We start from the raw sequence: 19,112 nt of genomic DNA, 5'->3' as shown, positions 1-19,112 counted from the left end.
CATTTATGCACCAAGTTCCATGTCTTTAAAAATCTTTCCCCCTCTATTATAAAAGCCAATCTACCTACAAGATATTATAACATTATTTTTTTCCACTCTGACTGGTCATTGACGGTAAGCAATATAATTGAAAAAAAACAAACAAAAAAAAAATAGCCTAGCTGGGCTAAATAACCTAAGCTTACGGGGACTCCTTATCATAAATCTCCCTTCTTACCAGCGCCAAACAGAGTGGAAAAAACGGTAGTAAAATGTTACTCCTGGCTTTGAGTAATAACTTACTTGGATGAGGTAGTATAGGGCTCTTTTTGGTTTGATTTATGTTGGCTTGAAACTGGAAAAACCTATAAATTTAACAGACCTTATCTAGTCACTAATGTAAGCTGATATAGCTATGGTGATAGTTAAAACAATCAATCGTTTATATTGGCAATTTAGTAAGTCCTGGTAACCTTCACTGTAACTGCATTAAAGGAAAAAGAAGTGGGGAGTAAAGAGGCCAAGCTGTCATAGATTCCTCTCCTTCTTTGTAGCAAAAATTAATTGCTTCATTTGTTTTTATAGTTGAGGGTTGTATACTTCTCAGAATATTATTATTAGAAATGTTTCATATAGCTGAACTTTCTAACATAACTGTAAAGTGCCTGCTAGGATAACTTAAATTACAAGTTGTTTACCTATAGCAAAATTGTGAAAAGTAAGCTATCCTGATGTTGTAATGTATTGCTCTCTTTTCATCTGATTTATCTGTGCCTGAAGTTGAAAATTTATAGCTAAAGAGATCTTGACTAACCATAAATGTAAGTAGATACAGCTAGAATACTAGCTAAAATAACCTGCTATTAACTTCAGCAGCAAACCAGCATGAGATATTAACTCATACTGCAACTGTTTAATAGATTAGAAATCCTTTACTCTACAAAAAAGAGAGGGGGAGACCTTTCATAGAACCCCTTTTTCCCTATATTAGTGAAAAGGGTAACGGCTTCTCTGGTTCATACTATGGAGGGCTGAGCACTTCTTAGAATCCTATTACCTGAATTCTTGTTAATCCCACATACCTGAGCCTCTGCTAAAACTACAAACACTCCAGCCTCACCTTATGCCCCCCTCTCTTTTCCTTTTCCCTCTTAACAAGTTCAACACTACATCTTGAAGACTCACATCTATAAATAGAACAAACGTAAACATTCCTTCTATAGTACATCACAATAGTCACTAGTATGGTAGCCTAAACACGGATCACTTCACAACCTCCTTGTCCCCTGCCACGAAGCAGCACTTCTTGCACTAAAGTACTTGTCGTTTTTTTTTTTCTCTCCCTGCGCCCCCATTATATACCACATTCACTTTTTTTCACACCATCACATCCTCACTTCCCTCTACTTTCCCGGATTATTTTTACCCGGGATCATCACACTCACCCCTACTCCTTTGCTTACATATCACTACTTTTTTTCCCCACTTCACTTGTAAGCGTTTTGTTAAACGCTCTCCTCTCTACCATCACAAATAGACATGTGGCACATGGATAAATTTCCATTTCATATAAGACACCTTCTACAAATATGGCAGCTAGGCACAGGGACAGGAAATCTAAGAATACTCAAGAATCTGTCACTGAGACACAACCAACCTTATCTCACACGGTAGTTTTGCCTGAACCTACTAACATACAGAGCCTGGTTACTAGTATCTCAGATTCTCTTGCACCCAAATTTGACGTTCTTAGGACAGAAATTAAACAAGACATTTCCTCACTAACCCAAGAGATTAGACAATTTTCTAATAGACTGCAGGAAGTGGAACAGCGAGTGTCAGATGTGGAAGATCTAACAACAGTGTATAGCTCTAAATTGGAGACTTCGAGTAGTAATATTCAAAAAATCTATGATAGGCTGGAGGACCTGGAAAATCGTTCCAGAAGAAACAACATTTGAATAATAGGCCTCCCAGAGGACAAGCAATATGATAACCTGTGTTTTTTCATATCAGATATACTTAATAAGGCTCTAAAAATTCCTCCAACTTACCACCCGATTCTGGTGGAAAGAGCGCATAGATTAGGCAACCCCCGCTTAGATAACAAAAATAGTAACCGTCCCAGACCTGTTATTGCAAGATTACTCAATTTTCAGGACGAGAATATGTTACTGCAATACTTTCGCAAAAAACAGCCAATCCTCATAGATAATGCCAGGATTCTAATTTTTCAAGACTTCTCGGCTCATACAGCCTCTAAGAGAAGAGAGCTGGCCCCGATCTGCACTAAGTTCATACATAATGGACACTGTGCCACTTTAATCTACCCTTCCAAACTTAGAGTTGTAGTAAATGATACAACACACATATTTGAGGATGCCCAACTGGCTGAGAATCTCTTTAAGACATTGAATCCACAACCTCACTAGGAGACGATTTCGGTGTATAATAAGAAGATAGGTCTTATGACCGGGGAATCCCCCTGGGATGGGGATGGTCTGTCTGGTGTATGTGTTTCTTAAATTTTTTTTTAATTTTTTTTCTCGCTGCTCTCTCTTCCCCCCCCCCCCCTCACGTAAATGGTACAAAAGATAAATAAACTAAAAATAGTATCATGGAATGTGGGGGGCATCTCGACTCCTATTAAACGGAAGGCAATACTTGCCCACTTACGGAAAACCCAATCAGATATTGGTTTCATACAAGAAACCCACCTAAACTCAGATGAATCTTTAAAATTAAAGGCACTATGGGTTAAAGAAGTTTTTGCTGCACCAAGTGTTGGGAAAAAGAGGGGCGTGGCCATACTAATAGGGAAAAGCTCCAAAGTGGAAATTCTATACTCTGAGGCTGATCCTGGGGGATGTATGTCCTGGTGAAGCTGAAGGCCGCTCAGGGGACTTATACACTCTGCAATATATATGGACCAAATATTTCCGACCCGGAGTTCTGGAACTCTATTCAGTCCAAACTCTTATTAGTTAGTGAAGGATACCTGATCCTAGGAGGAGATTTCAACATGGCACCACAATGTCCCCTAGACAGACTTAGAAGAAATGTTAAACAGTTAAAACAGACTCTAAAACGTTCAATAAAATTAAGCAAAACCTGGCATTACGTGACATATGGAGAATCCAGAATCCTGATACTCAGGATTACACCTGCCTCTCCAAAGCTCACAAATTACTCTCCAGGATCGACCTATTTCTAACTGATGAACGTCTAGCTATAACAAAAGTAAAAGCAGGAATAATGCCAATTCTCCTATCCGATCATGGGCCTATTTTCCTTGAACTCCACCTTGGTCAGTGTAAGCCTAAACTGTCGCGATTCTTTTTTCCTTACCACTTAACTACAGACTTAAAATTTAAAGAATGGCTCAGGAACAAGTTTAATGACTATGTTAATCTTAATAGCAACTATATAGAGCGTCCAGATATATTCTGGGAGACTGCAAAGGCAGTGCTCAGAGGAGAAATCATTGCTTATATTGCCATTTTAACTAAGAAGGCAAAGTCAAGAGAAAGGGAAATTAATAATCTATTGATTAACTCATACAATCACTTTCTACTTGAAAAAACTCCCCTAAACTGGGCAAAGTACATTCGTGCCAGAGACACATTTTTAATGACCCAAGAAACACAAAAAGAACTCAGATTCCAAGCCAATTCGGCAATAAATCTTGAAAAATGCTTGCCAAATTAGCTAAAAATGAGGGGGAAAAAACAACTATAGAAAAACTTCAACACAATGGGAAACAGATACTGAAGCCTGTGGAAATTTCTGGTCTATTCATAGAATATTTCCAAGATTTATATACATGTAAAGGTTATGACGCTGTGAAAGCTTCTGAGTTTTGGAGTAAAATCACACATCCAATAGTCTCGGCCGAAGAGATTGCTAGTCTTAATTCTCCTATTTTAAAGGAAGAGATAGAGAAAGTAATTCTCAAACTCTCCCCCAATAAAGCAGCAGGTCCGGATGGACTACCAAACGAGTTCTATAAAATTCTATCAGCAGAAATAGCTTTCTATTTGGGTAACCTCTACAATGAGATTTACGTCAATGGCAAACCGGTCTCACCCTCCTTTTCTTCATCATTTACAACCTTGATCTTAAAAGGAGGGAAAGATCCTATGCAAAAAGAGTCATATAGACCAATTGCTTTGCTAAACTCAGACTGTAAAATCATGTCCACTATCTTAGCAATTAGGTTACAGACCATCTTAGCGAAAATAATACACACGGACCAAGCTGGCTTCCTTAATAAGCGTAACTCTGCGGCAAAAATCAGAGAACTTCTTGTCACACTGGATCATATTCAGAACCTGCATCCCTCCGTCGCGGAGAGAGAGGGCCTCCTGGACCTGGCTATTTTGTCAATCGATGCAGAAAAGGCGTTTGACTCTGTAGTCTTTAATCATATAACAACATCTATAACAAAATTTGGGATCATAGGCAACTTTTTCAAATTTATAGAAAATTTACATAATCAGTCCTATAAGAGACTGATAATAAATGATATTACTTCTTCTCCGATTGCAATAGACAGAGGTACACGTCAGGGTTGCCCTCTCTCTCCGCTTCTTTTTGATATAGCTATTGAACCCTTGGCAATCATAAGGGAATCCCTTGAGGGTATAAAAATTCGAAACTATGAGATAAAAATCTGATTATATGCTGACGACCTATTAATTTATCTTTTCAATACAAAGCTAAATATACCAAAACTTCTCCAAATAACTGATCACTTTGGCTCCTTTTCGGGATACAAGGTGAATAAGTTAAAATCCGAAATACTCTGACTTAGGAGAAACAACAGCTCTATCCTAAACATCCCGTTCAGGGTCGTCACAGAATCTTTTAAGTATTTAGGGATTTATATACCGCTTAATCTAGGAGATCTATACAAATTTAACATATCTCCCATGTTAACCAGTATCAAGGAGAAACTTGAAAACTGGCAGAATTTACCACTGTCAATCTCTGGCCGATCAGAATTATTCAAAATGGTTCTTCTCCCTAGGCTTCTCTATATTCTTCAGAATGTTCCGTTAATCTTATTAGAAAAAGATGTTTGCTCTATTAACACTTCACTCAGACAATTTATATGGCAAGGGAAAAGATCTAAGATATCTCTTACCAAACTTACTGCACCAAGGGAATTTGGAGGTTTAGCATTGCCAAATATTAGATTCTACAACCTTAGCTTCTTAGCACGCATAGTAACTGATTGGATGTTCACGAAGGATTATATTCTAAATAATGAGCTGGAACTAAACGTTTGTGAGCCATATCTTCCATTAGTTCTGATTCACTCTTTACCAAAGGTGCTACCATAAAATATTAAAAGACTTAAAACTATATTCAATCCTATTAAGGCATGGTGGAAACTAACTCTTTCAATAACTAGCACTGTCTCGAAATATCTTCCTTTGATAGGGAATCCGCGATTTCAAGTAGGTATAAACTCAGTGGTTTTCAATATATGGCACAATAACGGCCTGGATAGGCTATTATATCTAATAGATAAAGACCGAAAATGTGTCAAGACCTTTGAGGAATTGAATACCGAATTCAATGTTCTCAATAAAGATTTCTTTGCATACCTGCAAATAAGACACTTTGCTTTCAAATTAATTAAAGAGGTAGGCTGGTGCTGGGCGCTAGGTAAGCTGGAAAACTGGTTAACCTTAACTAAAAATGGCTATATGTCTATTGCCCCATGTTATCACATACTTGGTGCTTGTAAAGGTGCCCCTTTTCTGGACAATATGGCATCGGTTTGGAAATCCCTAATTCCCGAGAGCAATATTGACTTGAAAACTCTTCAATTATCAATAAACAAAGTAGCATCGACTCCGCTATCGGCTACTTGGCGAGAGGCACACCTTAGGCTTCTTCATAGGACATACTTCACCCCGGAGAAAGGTCTCAGAGTTCATAACCAGCAATTTAATAAATGCCCTAAATGCTCCTATCCTGCGGCAGATTTGACCCATATGTTCTGGCATTGTCCAAAAATAAGAAGCTTTTGGAGTAAACTAGAATACTGGCTTAAAACTACATTGAAAATTGAGACACGTTCTCTATCACTGTACCAAATCATATTGTGCTTAAAGACAGAAGGTAACTATCAGACTAATGAAAAACTAGTAAATCTCTCTCTCTTATCCACTAGATACTTGATCTGCAAGAAATGGAAAATGAGAGCACTTCCGACTATTTCCGAAGTTAAGAATTACTTGAAAAAACAATGTGTACTAGAACAAAAAGATACAAACATCGATAAAGAATCTAATATAAGGAATTTCTTTAATAAATTGTCAGCACACATAAAAACATTCCATGATAGGGAAATTGACTACTTGATTTTCCCATTTAAAAATTCAGAGATAGTTCTCCTCGGCATTTGGTAGGTGAGGAGGGGAGTAGAAAGTAACTAGTCTCCTTTTTGGTTTTCTTTTCCCTTTTTTTTTTTTTTTTTTTTTTTTTTTTTTTTTGCCTCGATTCTGGTCTGTGTCCTGGTTGTTGATTTGGTCGTTGTTATGTTTGTGGTCAAGAAAGGGAGCAAACCGTAACAATAGGACGAATAGGAAATAAAGAGGAAAATCTAATAGTAGATATACAAAGGTAACTCAAACTCACTACTTTTTGTGAGCAAGGTACTATGCCGATCTCACACTTTCTCGGGTATTGCACCATATTGCGCACTAAAGTTTGGTAGACTTCATCCTGACTCTGTTATGTATGACAGTACATAAATGTTTTGTTTGTTACGATGGTTGAGAAAATAGATTTAAAAACCCCAGCAGAGTATACAATTCTTTTTTTTTTTTTTATGTTATACATTGGCACAATCTTGCGAAATGTTGACAATACTGATAATTATCTATTGCCCTTGGTTTATGTTGCTCTTTTTGTCTTCTTATAAAAGATATTGGGGCCTGCGTGGCGCAAGTCACAGCTTTTTTGATTTCATTGTATATAATGCTGGTTGTAAATAAAAGTAAAAAAAAAAAAAAAGATTGTTTCATTTTTATACTCATATGATAACGCAAGAAGATAGGGTCACAGTGTGATTCCTTTTATCTGTATCTATCTATCTATCTATCTGGTACTTATAGAGCGCAAACCCGTGAGGGTCTCAAGGCCTGTATGGAATCAATGGTTAATATCTCCGGAAGGGGATTATTGAACAGAGGGGATTTATATCATAATTTACTTTATTTTTTTTTTAATCTTTTATTTAAATCCTTTAAGGGGAATACATCAATCAAAATCATTCTGAGGTTGTGCACAACCAAAAAATTACATTCATATATTACATGTCTGCATAATTAATAAAAACAAAAAAAAAACCAACGATAATATCTCGTATATCAGAAAGACCAATGAATATAGCATTTTTCGTATCATGCTATTACTTCAATTCTCAACTTCAGACTTCAATCTTAACCCTTGTAAGATTATTTTATAATTTATGCAACAACATATAATACACTTCACAAAAAAAAAAAACAGGGGGGGGAATGGGGGGGTCGTTGGATGGGGAGAGTGAAGGAGTGGGAGCCATAATTTATTCTCATCTTATCGCCCAGACAATATCTTCCTGAATTCTATAATCGTCAATGGTCATACCAAGTCCCGCACCCTTAAGGGTATTTATTCTTTCAGTAAACAAGTGGTAATTCTCCCCGTATTAATGCATTCATTACATATTCTGTAGAGCGCAATGGATAAATTAGACTTTTCTGTATTTCAATGGGGTGGAATTTAATAAAAGTACCCAATTTTTTAAAGAAAAATTCAATCTCTTTACTATGCATATGGTCAATGATACATCGTTCAAAAATCATTTGCTTCAATAACTCTCTTTAAAGTTCACCTACGGTTTTCTTTTTGATATCCAATTTTTCAAAAGCAGATACCTGGCTATTATAATCACAAAATCGATAAACGTTCCTTCTTTACCATTCACATCTTTTGGCAGCAAGAAAAATACAAATTCTGGTTCAATTTTAATATCTTTTTTTTTAATAATTTCAGTTATCGTATAACTTACTTTATTCCAAAATTTAGTTAATTTCTCTATTCTTGCAATGCTTGTCTGTATTCTTTCATGATTGATCCCAGTGAAACCCTTGACTTGCCATTTAACTACTATATTAGATAAATTCTCTCTACGCTCTTTCTCCATTAATAGAGCATACCATATCTTGGTTGAATAATTACCTTTTATATATCTATTTAGATTGTCGCTAATTAAAGACCAGCTCCAGTCAACACCATTTGCCTGTCATAGTTTATTCGCATAACTCATTAATTGAAGGTAGGCAAAAAAATCCTTTCTATAGAGATTAAATTCAATACTAAGGTCCTCAAATGATTTTATAATAAAGCTATCATCAAAAATGTGTCTGATCTAAATCAGCCCTTAGCCGTCTATGAAACACTTCCGAGCTAAGGGCTTCAGCAAAATCAGGCGCCCCAGTAATCGTACTATATTTTGAGACATAATAATACAGCCCAATTATCTTACAGAATTTCTGCCATGCCTGTATAACCCCCTGCAATGAATGCATCTTTTTTATTTCTATAGGCATAGATTTCCTATCTGTATGTAGGAGTGCTTTTAGATCAAAAGGTTTCACTACTTCATTTTCCAATTTCCTAGGTGTATAATATTCCGTATATACTGCTAATTTTATTAAACATGCCACATTATATTTCCCTAGGTCTGGTAACGCGAAACCGCCATATTTTTTAACTTGACAGAGTTTTTTCATCGAGTATTTCTTTCTCTTATCTCCCCATTGCAGTTCTATCATATTTTGTTTAAATGTCTGTATGTCTTTCTTAATTAAAAAAGGGAGGTTTTGTAAAACATAAAATATTTTGGGAAATAAAATCATCTTAACTATATTAATTTTTCGTGTTAAAGCTATTGGAAGATGTTTCCATATTCTTACATGATCACGTATTTTTTTGAAAAAAACGGTTTAAAATTGTCTTCATACCATTCAGATGGGTTCCTGCTTAGCCATAAACCTAAATAGAGAATTTAACTTAACTTAATAGAAATTCGGATTTCTTTGTATTAACTTTATAACCTGAGAAAAGGCTAAAGTTTTGAATGATTTCCATTAAAATAGGGATATTTTTTTACTTGTGTGTCTAATACAAATTAAAACATCATCTGCATAAAGCATATTTTTTTCTTCAGTAGATTTGCATATTACTCCATCTATCATTTGTAGTATTTTAATTGCTAGTGGCTCAATAGCTAAGTTAAAAAGAAGGGGCGAGAGCGGGCAACCCTGTCTAGTTCCCCTTTCCAATGTTACTTCGGGTGACTCTAAACCTTTAACTGCTATAATCGAAATGGGGTTACTATAAGTTGCTTTAATAAAATTCATGATATTACCGGAAAAAACACATTTTTCTAGAGAGCTAAATAGGTGATCCCATTCTACCATATCAAAGGCTTTTTCTGCATCTATCTTGATCATCGCTATGTCATCCTCCTCTGCTCTTACTTTTTTATTACAAAGATAATCTATGATAATACATGCTTTCCTAATATTTGTCAGTGAACATCTATTATTCATGAACCCAATTTGGTCCGTATGGATTAAGTCCCCTAATAATCCTTTTATTCTTTCTGCTATTATTGATGCTAATATCTTATAATCCTGATTTAATAGAGAGGTGGGTCTATACGCGTCCAATTGTTCAGGATCTTTCCCTTTTTTTGTGAATTAGAATTGTTATGGCTTTCGAGAAATTCTTTGGTATTTTTCCCTTTCCTAGGAAATAATGGTTAAATAGATTATTTAATGTTGGCCTTATATCTTTATTTAACATTTTATAGAATTCAGCCGGTAATTTGTCCGGACTCAGGGCTTTATTTAAATTTATTTTTTTAATCGCCACTTCTATCTCTTCGTCTGTAATAGGTCTATTTATTGATTCTAACTTAGCTGAGCTTGTCAATATCGGGTTCTCTAGATTATTCCAGAAATCCATTTTTTTCTGTACATCAATTGTTCTAGTGCTATATAGCTGTTGAAATAGTTTATAAAAAAAGATCACTAATCTCATTAGACTTGTCAACACTCTTTGCCCCTACTCTAATAATCTTTATGAAATTTTATTTCTTATTAGCTTTAACCACTTTAGCTAGGAAGCTTCCAGATTTGTTACCATATTTCATAAATTTCGCCTTAAACGTAATATCTTCATTATGTGATTCTTGCAATAGAAATGCGTCCCTGATTTGTTTACTTTCCAAATATTTGTTCCAATTGGTTTTAGACGAATTTTGTAGAAATTTATTATATGCATTGTTTAATTAGTTTGCAAGCTGGATTCCTCTAGCTTTCCTTTTTTTCTTCCATCTAGCCATATAACTTATTATCTCACCTCTTAAAGCCGCTTTCGCTGTCTCCGAAAAAATTTCGATTTTACTCTGATATTCCTGATTAATATCACTAAACTCCTTCCGTTTTCCTCTAACCCATGACACAAAACTCTGGTTCTGATTCATATATTTAGGAAATTAAAAATGACCCTTTTTATTGATCTCACCATCAATTAGATTAGCAATGTTTAACGTTATGGGTGCATGATCTGAAATAGTGAAATATTTTATCTCTGCTTTTAACTCTGTATTAAGCAGGAGATCAGAGATTAAAATTAAATCAATTCTTGAGAGCGAATTGTGTGACTTCGATAAACAAGTATATCTCTTTTCATCCGGATTCTGAGCTCTCCATATATCATTTAAGATTTTTTTTTAAAAACTTGTATAATTTTACTTTCTTTCTTTAGTCTATGTTCCTGCCTGATGTACATTTCCTATCAATTGGAAACTTAGATGTCATATTAAAGTCCCCGGAGACAATTAATTGGGTATCATTAAAGTCTAACAAAACTGCTTGCAAGTGTGCCCAGAATTCAGGGTCTAAATTATTAGGACCGTATATATTACATATTGTCCAGATTCTACCGTATATTTCTATTTTAACTATAACATATCAAGCATTAGTATCCAAAATAGTTTCTATTATCTTATAGTTCAGATATTTACTAAATAATAATGCAACCCCTCTTTTCCTAGAGTTATAGGGTGTTGCACATACCTCGCCCACCCAGTGGCATTTAAGTTTATTCAGTTCAATCTCTGAAAGTCTGATTTCTTGTAGACAGGGAATATCAGCATTCATTTTTTCTCTTTAATAATTGTTTTCCTTTTAATTGGCGATAAAATCCCTCCCACATTCCATGAAACAATATTTAATCGATTATTCATATTTTAAGTTATAAAATCACTCCACCACCAAGGCAATAACCACTTGCAAAATATAGGGAAAGGAATGAAGTAAAGGGAAGGGATAAGGGGAAAACGCAAACAAAAAAGGGGGAGTCCCCCCAACAATATTAATAAAACACATTTAAAAATTTGCTTCATAGTATACTACCTTTTCTAGCTATCAATTCTTTTCCCCTTGCATAAGAAAACTAGTAGCATCCTCACTATTTTGAAAAATCTTGATGCCTTCTTTAGACTCTACCTTTAATATTGCTGGGTAAACTACATCGGCCTTTAGCCCTTGCTGAATATATTGTGAACATATTTGTGACATACTTTTCCTCTTGCGGTCCGTTTCCACTGAGAAATCCTGAAACATCATAATCGTATTTCCATCTTTTATCAAAAGCTCAGTTAATTTTTTGTAGTAGCTCAGGATTTCAAGCTTATCCTTTTAGTTAAGAAACTTACGGCTAGATTACGAGTTGTGCGTTAGGCTGAAAAAGCAGCATTAACAGGTCCTAACGCTGCTTTTTTATGCCTGCTGCTATTACGAGTCTTGCAGGTTTAGGTCACCGCACACTTCTTTGGCCTTACCGCAAAACGACTTACATAAACTTTGTAAAGTCTTTTTTCTATGGGACTTCCATAGCGCTGATATTACGAGTCTGTCCTGGGAGGCCAAAAAGTGAGCGGTACACCCTACCCTGTCAAGAGTCCTAACGCATTTAAAAGTCAGTAGTTAAGAGTTTTATGGTACAACGCCGTAGCATAAAACTCATAACTAAAGTGCTAAAAAGTACACTAACACCCATAAACTACCTATTAACCCCTAAACCCAGGCCCCCCGCATCACAAACACTAAAATAAAATTTTTAACCTCTAATCTGCCGCTCCGGACACCGCCGCCACCTACATTATTTTTATGAACCTCTAATCTGCTGCCCCCAAAATCGCCAACACCAACATTATATTTATTAACCCCTAATCTGCCGCGCCCAATGTTGCCGCCACCTACCTACACTTATTAACCCCTAATCTGCCGCTCCCAACATCGCCGCCACTATAATAAACATATTAACCCCTAAACCGCCACACTCCCGCCTCACAAACATTAGTTAATTATTAACCCCTAATCTGCCGTCCCTAACATCGCCGCCACCTACCTACATTTATTAACCCCTAATCTGCCGCCCCCACTATACTAAATGTATTAACCCCTAAACCTAAGTCTAACCCTAACACCCCCTAATTGAAATATAATTTAAATAAATCTAAATAAATATTCATCATTAAATAAATAAATTATCCTATTTAAAACTAAATACTTACCTGTAAAATAAACCCTAAGCTAGCTACAATATAACTAATAGTTACATTGTAGCTAGCTTAGGGTTTATTTTTATTTTACAGGCAAGTTTGTATTTATTTTAACTATTATTATTATTATTATTAACTATTTAATAACTACTTAGCTAAAATAAATACAAAAGTACCTGTAAAATAAAACCTAACCTAAGTTACAATAACACCTAACACTACACTATAATTAAATAAATTACCTAAATTAACAACAATTAAATAAATTAAATTAGCTAAAGTACAAAAACAAACACTAAATTACAGAAAATAATAAACAAATTACAAGATATTTAAACTAATTACACCTAATCTAATAGCCCTATCAAAATAAAAAAAGCCCCCCCAAATAAAAAAAACCCCTAAACTACCAATAGCCCTTAATAGGGCCTTTTGCGGGGCATTGCCCCAAAGTAGTCAGCTCTTTTACCAAAACGGCCTTTTGCGGGGCATTGCCCCAAAGTAATCAGCTCTTTTACCTGTAAAAAAAAAAATACAAACAACCCCCCCAACAGTAAAACCCACCACCCACACAAACAACCCCCCAAATAAAATACTATCTAAAAAAACCTAAGCTTCCCATTGCCTTGAAATGGGCATTTGGATGGGCATTGACCTTAAAAGGGCAGTTAGCTCTTTTGCGGCCCAAACCCTAATCTAAAAAAATAAAACCCACCCAATACACCCTTAAAAAAACCTAATACTAACCCCCTGAAGATCGACTTACAGTTCTGAAGACCGGACATCCATCCTCAAGGAAGCGGCAGAAGTCTTCATCCAACCGGGCCGAAGTCCTCAACGAAGCCGGGAGAAGTCTTCATCCAAGCCAGGCGAAGTGGTCCTCCAGACGGCATCTTCTATCTTCATCCATCCGACGCGGAGCGGCTCCATCTTCAAGACATCCGACACGGAGCATCCTCTTCTTCCGACGACTACCCGACGAATGAAGGTTCCTTTAAGTGACGTCATCCAAGATGGCGTCCCTTAGATTGCGATTGGCTGATAAAATTCTATCAGCCAATCGGAATTAAGGTAGAAAAAATCCTATTGGCTGATGCAATCAGCCAATAGGATTGAGCTTGCATTCTGTTGGCTGATTGGAATAGCCAATAGAATGCAAGCTCAATCCTATTGGCTGATTGCATCAGCCAATAGGATTTTTTCTACCTTAATTTCGATTGGCTGATAGAATTCTATTAGCCAATCGGAATCTAAGGGACGCCACCTTGGATGACGTCACTTAAAGCAACCGTCATTCAGTAAGAAGACTTCGTTTGAAGAGGATGCTCCGCGCCGGATGTCTTGAAGATGGACCCGCTCCGCGTCGGATGAAGATAGAAGATGCCATCTGGATGAAGACTTCTGCCCGTCTGGAGGACCACTTCGCCCGGCTTGAATGAAGACTTCTCCCGGCTTCGTTGAGGACTTCGGCCCGGTTGGATGAAGACTTCTGCCGCTTCCTTGAGGATGGATGTCCGGTCTTCATAACAGTAAGTCGATCTTCAGGGGGTTAGTGTTAAGGGTGTATTGGGTGGGTTTTATTTTTTAGATTAGGGTTTGGGCCGCAAAAGAGCTAACTGCCCTTTTAAGGGCAATGCCCATCCAAATGCCCTTTTCAGGGCAATGGGGAGCTTAGGTTTTTTAGATAGTATTTTTTTGGGGAGTTGTTTGTGTGGGTGGTGGGTTTTACTGTTGGGGGGTTGTTTGTATTTTTTTTTTTTTAAAGGTAAAAGAGCTGATTACTTTGGGGCAATTTTCTGTAATTTAGTGTTTGTTTTTTGTACTTTAGCTAATTACATTTTTTTAATTGTTGTTAATTTAGTTAATTTAATTATAGTGTAGTGTTAGGTGTTAGTGTAACTTAGGTTAGGTTTTATTTTACAGGTACTTTTGTATTTATTTTAGCTAGGTAGTTATTAAATAGTTAATAACTATTTAATAACTATTCTACCTAGTTAAAATAAATACAAACTTGCCTGTAAAATAAAAATAAACCCTAAGCTAGATACAATGTAACTATTAGTTATATTGTAGCTAGCCCAGGGTTTATTTTACAGGTAAGTATTTAGTTTTAAATAGGAATAATTTAGGTAATAATATTAATTTTTATTTAGATTTATTGTAATTATATTTAAGTTAGGGGGTGTTAGGGTTAGACTTAGGTTTAGGGGTTAATACATTTAGTATAGTGGCGGCGACGTTGGGGGCGGCAGATTAGGGGTTAATAAATGTAGGTAGGTGGCAGCGATGTTAGGGACGGCAGCTAAGGGGTTAATAATATTTAACTAATGTTTGCGAGGCGGGAATGCGGCGGTTTAGGGGTTAAAATGTTTATTATAGTGGCGGTGAAGTTGGGGGCAGCTGATTAGGGGTTAATGAGTGTAGGTAGGTTGTGGCGACATTGGGGCGGCAGATTGGGGTTAATAAAAATAATGTAGGTGTCGGCGATGTTGGGGGCAGCAGATTAGGGGTTCATAAGTATAATGTAGGTGGCGGCGGTGTCCGCAGCGGCAGATTAGGGGTTAATAATATAATGCAGGTGGCGGCGATGTTGGGGGCAGCAGGTTAGGGTTAATAAGTATAAGATTAGGGGTGTTTAGACTCGGGGTTCAGGTGCAGACATTTTTCTCAGCCAGCTCTTCCTATGGGGAAATCGTGCACGAGCACAAACGACCAGCTCACCGCTGACTTAAGCAGCACTGGTATTGAAGTGCGGTAAGGAGCAAAATTTGTAAAAACCCACAATACCAGCGCTGCAGGTAAGTGAGCGGTGAGAGGAAACTGCTCGTTAGCACCGCATAGCCTCTAACGCAAAACTCATAATCTAGCCGTTACCTATTACTGGTCTAGTAAATTGTTTATTTGCTTGCTTCTCAAGGGCTTCATCAGATCTGGGGCCCAATCTATGTATCCTCTCTATAGTATAATCTTTCATTCTAACCGGCATATACAACCATTTTGGCAGTTCTGTGTTCACTAAGTTCTCTAATTCAGCTCTGAAACTTTTCTGAGATCCCTAGAATTTTAACATTATTCCTTCACGATCTGTCCTCTGGCTGTTCTGCCCTATCCTGCAGTTTATTCACTTGTTGAGCAAGACTTTCAATTAGGCTTTCTTTCACAACCATTTGGTCCTCTATGTCTGAGATTCTTTTCTCAGCTTCTGACAGTCTATCATTAAATTGTCTTAAATAATTCGATAAGTTACTTAAATTTTAGCTGCCATACTTGGTGATTTGTCTTTAAGATTGTGCACAAATTTCTCCATATAAGTCAAACAATGTGAATTTGACCAGATTGGCCAAATACGTGAAGTTCAAGCAACAACGGGGGGAAAAAAAAGGAAGGGGAGTGCGTGTGAATAATTTACTTTATAATGTTTTATGCTGTGACATGTGTGAGATGAGGCTCAGGCAGATGTTGGAACATTCAGGTTTTACTTTCGTTTTGGATAGCTGCGCGGCCTGTTAGGTTTGGCACGCTTTTTCCTGTACTAGGGGCGGTCCTGTATGGCACACCATGTTACCGGGTGTGGTCACACTGATTTCCTCTTTCCTGACCATGCGGTTTACAGGAGACGAAGCGGTTTCTCTGTGGGGCCTGGGTCATAGGAGGTGGTGAGTGCCCCAGCCATTGGGGGTATAAAGGTGCCATTTATCTTTTTCTATAGTCCATCTTAAAAGCGCAAACTATGGAGGACGTTAGAGGGTACTCCCTCTTTACCTAAGTCTAATACCTGTCTATATTGTGAGGAGGCTACGGTATATCCGCCTGCTCAATTATGTTCCACATGCCTTGATAAAGTAATTCTATCTAAGAAAACCAAGATGTTTAGTACCACTGAGCCGTCCACCTCTGAGGAGTCTCCGTCCCATGAGGTGCGTTCCCTGCGGTCATCTCCTATTACACATGCAGCTTCCCATTGCACTGCTAATCCTCCTTCTGGAGGGGCCCTCTTACCGCCAGACTTTACTGAACAGCTGCAAACAGCAGTGTCTGCGGCCTTCAGTGCTTTACCTCACCCTGCTAAGTGCAAGCGAAAGGTCAAATTGCTATCCTTCCCAGGGGTCATCTACTAACTTGTTGAATTTATCTGATACAAGATTATCCGCTGATGAAGACGCCTCTGATACTTCAGAGGATGCTCTTTCTGGGTCGTAATCTGCTGCCTCTAGGTCTCCGGCTGCGGAGGAACCAGACTTTAGATTTAGGATTGAACACTTACGCTTTCTGTTAAAGGAAGTTTTGGCTACTTTAGAGGTTCCAGAACCTAAATTACCTGATGAGCCTTGTATTCCTAAACTAGACAAGGTTTACGAGGACAGGGTGGTGTCACAGACTTTCCCGGTTCCCGTAAGATGGCGAATATTAAGAAAGAATGGGAGACACTCTGTTCTTCTTTTTCACCTTCTTCCTTTAAGAAATTGTTCCCGGTCCCAGGATCTCAATTGGTGTTGTGGGGTTCCGTCCCTAAGGTGGATGGCGCTATCTCTACGCTTGCTAAGCGCACTACTATCCAGCTTGAGGATAGTTCATCGTTTAAGGAGCCCATGGATCAGAAGTTATAAACTCTGTTGAGAAAGATGCTTCAGCACGCGGGATATTTGTTTCAACCGGCAGCAGCGGTTGCTGCGGTGGCTGGAGCCACTACTTATTGGTGCAACTTTTTTTTTCCAATTTAAAATTTTTATTAAATTAAATATAACATACAATGCATTGATTATTCACAAAGCTACGTGTATACACCCATCTTATTCTAAGCATAATAAACATATAATCACATACAAGAGAAACAAAACGACCGTACAAAAAAAAACACATTACAGTATGTGTCAAAGTTCCGCACTATCATAAAAGATCTCATTCCTTTAAGTCACTTCATGCTGGCATTTTGCCTATGATCCTCCCTTTACCTATGTTACTAACTTAACTTCTGCTAGAGTACCTCTTTAAATGAACTAGGGATGTGAAGTTTGAATTCTAGAATTCAAATACTCCTCCCAGGTAGTTACTATTGATTGATATAAATCTAAATAATGATGTTTCATATAATAAAATTCTTCTAATTGTACCGAACAACTACACTCTTGTAGCCATTCAGCTATTGATGGAGCGTCAGTATCTTTCTAATGTATTGCGATTAGAATCTTAAAGCTATTACTTGCTATAGCCACCAGTTTACCTAGTGCGATGGGTATTTTTTCTGGTATTTTATTAAATAACCAAAGACAAGGATCTAATGTTAATGGTATCCCTATTAATTTGGAGGTTTCCAGCGAGATTGTAGACCACATAGACATAATTCTGGGGCATTGCCACCACATATGTGCCGTATGGGTGACTAACTCACTACACCTCCAACATTTTACATCAGCAGGCCTAGTCTTATACATTTTACCACATCGGGCCGGGGTCATATACCATCTGTGAAGAATCTTAAGATTTAGTTCCAAATATTTACTGGAAACAGAGGGTTTCTTCACAGATTAGAAGATATGTAGCGCATCATTGTAGGAAATATCTGTGCCTCGTTCCTCATTCCATCTGTCTATATAATATTGTACCACTTCCTCTTCAGGTTTTTTTAACAAAGAATAGATAAATTATAAAATATGTCTCGATGGAATTCCATTTGCGAATGAGAGGACACATATGTATAACATTGATGGTAAAAGAACCAGTTATTAAACATCATAAAGCCCTCAGCGACTAATTCTCATTTTGTCCGTATAGCTGTTTCATTACCTACATGACAGATCAAGAGCGTCCTGTTTGTTAACTCTTTCATTTTTCCTGTCATGCCCATACCCAGAGGGAAGTCTTTGTTATTTAGTAAAGACGTCAGTGGTGAATATTTAGAAGAGATGTTAGGCTATTCTACTACTGTTTTCCCCCAGATTGAAAAGGTTTCTTGCATGATATGTGTAACTGATAATCTATCCATAGCCCCTCGTGTCCAGCATGCGGCTCCTAAATGAGAGGAGCCTGCTATATCATGTTCTAATTTCACCCATATATTCATAGTCTGACACATAATCTTTCTATTAATTTGAGCGTGACGTTTATCCCAAAGAAACATAAAGAGTTTCTTTTTGCAGAGACGGTAGATAGGAAGAATGTAATGGAATTGGGAGTGTCTGAAATAGATACAAAATTTTAGGAAGAATGATAATTTTAAATGCATTTATTCTCCCCAACCATGTCAGATGTTTGCTCTTTCAATAGCATAAGGTATCGAGAACGGAAGATAATAAAGCCTTACAATTCGCTATAAACATATCATCTATTGTAGGCGCTAAATAGACCCTCAAGTATTTTAATCTTGTTTGCAATTTAAAGGGGTCAAATATTTTGAATTAATTTCTTCTCAGTATCCGATAAGATAATATTCAAAATGTTTATTTATAAGAAAATTTTCCCAAATTCTTCTAGTTGTTGTAACAGTATAGGGATAGAT

The sequence above is a fragment of the Bombina bombina genome, chromosome 2 (assembly GCF_027579735.1).
Source record: "Bombina bombina isolate aBomBom1 chromosome 2, aBomBom1.pri, whole genome shotgun sequence".
NCBI classification, from domain to species: Eukaryota; Metazoa; Chordata; class Amphibia; order Anura; family Bombinatoridae; genus Bombina; species Bombina bombina.
Note: the sequence above shows the minus strand (reverse complement) of the source record.